The following is a 5,106-nucleotide window of genomic DNA, read 5'->3' on the forward strand; positions in this document are numbered from 1 at the left end:
TCCATCCATCAAGTGATAATCGTTCAATTTGTACGTTACCGACACAACAGATGCATCATCATGAGGGTGCCGATCTCACTTTCTTATCTACTAACATTGATATATTCGGCATACAAGTTTCCTAATGTTGAGTTCCCATATTTTCATACTTACTACATTCTTGTTGTATTTTGTTCATACTTACTACATTCTTATTGTATACTCAGTTCATACTTACTAAATTGTGTGCTTCCTTCTTTCTCATCAAATGCTTTAGTTGTACAGATTCCCAATAATGAGCAATGTGTTGAGTACTAGACCAACCGGGTTCTAAGTTTTCGGTTCTACGACGAGCGACGCAGAGCTCATGGCACACGCGGATCTTGTCATGGTCAGATTAGCTTGCCGCTATGTTGACTACGACGCGATGAAAATAGTGTTGTAATAGTATTTTATTTTGGTTGTAAAGTGAATTTGTAAATTTGTGTTACATCATATTAGTTTGTATCAATGCATCATCATACATGTCTTGCTTCAACGTGATTTCTTTGTGAAGCAAAAATAATAATTCTTTTCACGAATAAGATTGTTTCGTTTGCAATTTTATTACTACTTCGGTTGGAAGCAATTTTGTAGTTGATGGAAGCAAGAGGTTGATGCTTTTGAAACTAGTGTAATTATTTTTCTATTTGATGGAGACAACTCACTGTTTGGTTGGACAAATTCTCTACCCAATGGAACAATGCTTCTGACACAAAATATTTGTTACTGGGAGATAGTTTCAGATGGAAGCAAATATTACAAACGAAGCTGGAAAGAAATATTGGTGTGTGGAAGATACTCAATGTCATACATAATGTTCCTTGAGAGAGGCAAATCCGGTATATGCACTAGCAGCAAATTTTCCAAGTATCTAGAAAAAAGTTGAATAAGTTTCCAATATAAGTAAGTATACAAAGCATTATAAAACTATGTATGAAGAAACTAAATTTATAGTAATTAAATAAAAAATGCCCACAAAACATAGTTTTTGCTAGGTACTACCTCCGTCCGGGTTTTTAGGTCCGGCCGACTGAAACACCAGGACCAAGGCAACTGCATGCATGTGTTTAAGGCAGTAATTAAGTGCGCCGATTTATGTGACTGCATGAACGTGTTTAACTGTAATTGGCCGGACACCCTGTCGGCCATAACTGCCTCGCGCATGCACGGGCTGGCCTCAGGCGCGCATGCAGGCATCCTTCCCCGTGCATGGATTGCGGCTGCCTGGCCAATGGGATAGATGAATGCGCCATTGATTGTGCATGGGAAATTCAAGCGGCCTTCAGTTAACGGACGTGCTTTCGTTGCTCAGGGGACTAAAAATCCTGGACGGAGGTGTAGTAAACAATTGTTTGGATTGAATCAAATTTCTATCACAAAGAAGCAAATTATTCTTTACATGGAAGCATAATTTTTGGGGGATCCACGGGGAACGTGCATGATGCATGGAACATACTTTGTTGTGCTGTAAGCAAAATAACGATGTAGGAAGCATGGACATAGCTAGATGACGGGGAATGCAATATATCAACGTGATTGATTTTTTGCTGTTGAGGATTTATCTCTCAGTGTAACAGTTACAAGGATTACAGTAGGACTATATGTGGCCCCCTCATATGAGTGCACCAACCAAAGGTGGCGACCCTGATCAAGCAAAAGGACATGTCTAGCTAGTTTATGCTACTCAACATTAGATAACCTAGACTCATGAACGCAAAAATTGAAAATAGTTTTCAGGACCTAATTTCTTTCACCACTCCTCCATAGTTTCCTCCCGACGCCTCCTTGATATGGGAGCGACTACAATAGAAAAACAGCCTAGGATAGAAAAATAGAAAAAATGAATCTGTACCATCAGAAGGAAGATTGATGGCCCAGATTCATGTGGAGCGAACTGGGCGCACAATTTACAAAAAGCTCCATCGCTGCTGGTTCATTTGTTACCGATCTCCTTTTCTCGCCTAAACAGAGTACCCATATGCAGTAGCAGGCTAGCAGACCTAAATCCTCCCCACAGCGGCGGCAGCGGCGGCGGCGACAGGCCAGATCCGTCAACTAAGTTGGGCGAGTATGCACAGATGAGGTGATATTCTATCTCTCCGACGGCTCCTGCCCGATGTGTCGCCGGCAACCCAGTTTGAAGCCGACCAGATCGGAGCTCGCGGAGTACTAAGATCGGCGCCGCTGTGTGCTTGTTGCAGCCTCCCATGTCAGGCTCCGGCAACGTCTGGTTCGTCGCCTCCTCTCTATCTCAGGAGATCGGAGCTCGCGTTCTCCTCCACCTCGTCGGCTGTAAGCCCGTGGTCGACTCCTCGGCTCCTTCACGACCGGACCGTGTGGCGTGGTGCGAACCTACAAGGCGTCACCACCTCAGGTAGTTAATTTACCCGGTAAATACTACTTTTCTTGTACTTGTTCATGTTAATTCTGCTCATGCGTGAATGATGCATTTTTTTAACTTCGATTTGATGATGTGTTGCTACTGTTCTTGGTGCCTTAGCAGTCTATTTTCGACATTTTGTTTCACTGTTACTTAATCCAGAGAATCAGGTTGGTTGATGGGTAGATTCTTCGATTTAAAATTTAGCACAATTCACTGAAAATATTAGTATCCACGGTTGTTCTGTTTATCGTCTTAATATGCATTCATTGAGTGAAAAATTGATGGGACAGTGAGCTCTATCTAACTGTGAAGATTACAACTACCAATTCATATAATAAATGTATTGTACTGCTACAATTTACCAGTTCTAGACACACTATTCTGTGCTCTGGCCATTAGTTTTGACACATGGATGGATCATGGACGGAGCTCATGTGTTTTTGTCCTGGTCATTGATAGGTCAATGATGGACCAGCATCCAGGAGGAGAAAACGACTGCAGGGACTGGATTCATGCAAAAAACTCATATGCCTTGACAAGAGATGTGGTGGGCTATTCAAGGTATATAATTGTAAATGTGCTGTCAGAAAAGAATGGTACTCCCTCCGTTTGTTTTTATAAGACGTTCAGACAACTTACTTTGTGCTGTTTTTTAGCAGTGTCTGAAAGTCTAAAACGTCTTATAAAAATAAACAGAGGTAGTACATTCGATGATATCATACTTACATTCCTATTATTTTTGTGTGCCAGACAAAGCCTATGAACTCTACCTGGAGAACGTAAGGAAGTTTGGCATCCAATGGTGAAAGGCCCTCGTGGTGAAAGCCCTGAAAAAGGTAGAAACATGATTCATATGTGTGGTTGCATTGACAGATCATGCTGGTGTGGTGCCTTCGACTGCACATACTGATGTTGCCGGTGGTGCCGATTTGCCTATGGCTGTTGTGCCTATATGCGAGCAGGACACACACATCCCAGAAATGGTCAGGCAGAGGTACAAGGGTAAAGCTGTGGCAGATGATAGCTCGGACACATCAAGCAGCGACAGCGACGGTGACTTTGCTGACCGGCATGAGATGCTCGCTTGCCGGCGTCAGATTGCCGAGTTACGAGGTACATTGCAGCCACTGGTTGGCAAATATGCATTCTTTTCATATATGGCAGACAGTGATGGTTTCTGAATCTTATGTAGTGAAAACCCTAGATGGAAATCAGGTCAATGACGTTGGAAGACAAGTGCCAGTCAGAATTGGAGATGGCGTTGAGAATGGGAACAATGCTGGTTTGTGGATTGATACATTCATGGTTTTCAGTTACCTGTAGTTTATAACAAAACGTATTCAAATGATGTTTGCCCCGTGGATCCTAGTTGCTGCAAGATTAGACGTTTTAGATTTGTGAAACTCTGCCTGGAAGGTATTCCAAGATTCATCTGAGCCGCGGCGGACTGCAAACATGGCCCTTGTATATATGTTGCTTGCATGCCGCTCAATCGCTAGGTTTGTTCTCTGCCAAGACATATGCTGTTCTGTCAGCATCAATTACATATGGGGTTCTCAGACGATTGGTCAAATGATTCTGCATTTGCATGTTAGCTCAAGTTTATTTGAACTTTATGTATGTAAGTATTTATATTGCCTAATTTTGCCGGTGGTTGCCAATCTCACTATATGACTAGAATGCACTAGTGTCTTTTCACAAGATAAATAATGTTTTATAATCTGTTTCAGTATGAGTAAGTTAGGATGATCCACAAAATAGCTGGCTTCTCTGCTAGTTCTAGCATAGAAGCATACTTTAGGTTGTGTTTTGGGATCAATTCGATTCATCTATATTTTTCCTTGCATGTGGTATGTGCAGCACACTGTGAGATGGCATTGTTGATGCATATTCATTCGATTAGATCATGGGTAATATGATTAAGTATTAATGTATGACACTTGTACTGACCTGTGCTAACTTAATCTTATTTTTCATTAGGTACGATCTCTTCTGCCACAAGAAGCTCGATGAGCAATAAGCACTGGGATCCCATAAGCACTAGTAACGGAGGCAAAGGCTATAACTTTTGTGTTGTATACCATCAAGTAGCAAAAGTTGATGCTGTTTGGCAATGCTTGTTGAACAATGATTATTTTAGTCCATATTTAGCCTGGCATCTGATGTACCAAAAATGATCCTCTCAAGCTATGTAGCACTTGATATGTACATGTATGTTCTGCTGCGTTCGGTCTGGGATCGTGCAGTTTGAAATGTACGTATGTTCGGTTATGATTTGAAGTGGATGGATTAATGTTTCGTGTACTGTAATATCTTTGATGATGTTCACATACTTTTGGTGACCAACATGTTCAGACTTCTTGGATGAATCGTGATGCAGCAGATGCTACAAATGAAATCAAGTATACATGAAATTTCGCACAGTACATATGCATGTGCAGTTTTTGTAAACATAAGGGGAGATGGGCATACATACAGGTCTGAAAATTTGTCTTATTTATGGACATAATGATGATACATAGTCATTTGAGGTGGTTACTGCAAAAGTTTTGTTCTATATGTAACTAGTAGTAGGGGGTTTTCGAGAAATGTACACTGAGAGCCCTCCACCTAAATCTGTGCCACTCAACTTCCATCCAATGACCCAGGATTGTTTTTCTATTGTAGTCGCTCCCCCTTGATATGCTTCACCACGGTCGACC

General features: G+C 41.5%; 1 long non-coding RNA gene across 4 annotated transcripts; it reads left to right on the forward strand.

Annotated features, from left to right (window-relative positions):
* The first annotated feature begins 1,869 nt into the window (after nucleotides 1-1,869).
* On the forward strand, nucleotides 1,870-4,684 carry LOC119325800. 4 transcript variants are annotated; one of them, XR_005157684.1, is made up of 7 exons: nucleotides 1,870-2,395; nucleotides 2,864-2,965; nucleotides 3,155-3,240; nucleotides 3,367-3,517; nucleotides 3,597-3,686; nucleotides 3,774-3,903; nucleotides 4,385-4,684. It is a non-coding gene; the product is annotated as an uncharacterized LOC119325800 (long non-coding RNA). The 4 variants fall into 4 exon arrangements; XR_005157682.1 differs by having other exon boundaries at nucleotides 1,873-2,104; nucleotides 2,223-2,395; nucleotides 3,597-3,903; XR_005157683.1 differs by having other exon boundaries at nucleotides 1,871-2,411; nucleotides 3,597-3,903.
* The last annotated feature ends 422 nt before the right edge of the window (nucleotides 4,685-5,106 follow it).

Source organism: Triticum dicoccoides, chromosome 6B (genome assembly GCF_002162155.2).
Source record: "Triticum dicoccoides isolate Atlit2015 ecotype Zavitan chromosome 6B, WEW_v2.0, whole genome shotgun sequence".
Classification (NCBI taxonomy): Eukaryota; Viridiplantae; Streptophyta; class Magnoliopsida; order Poales; family Poaceae; genus Triticum; species Triticum dicoccoides.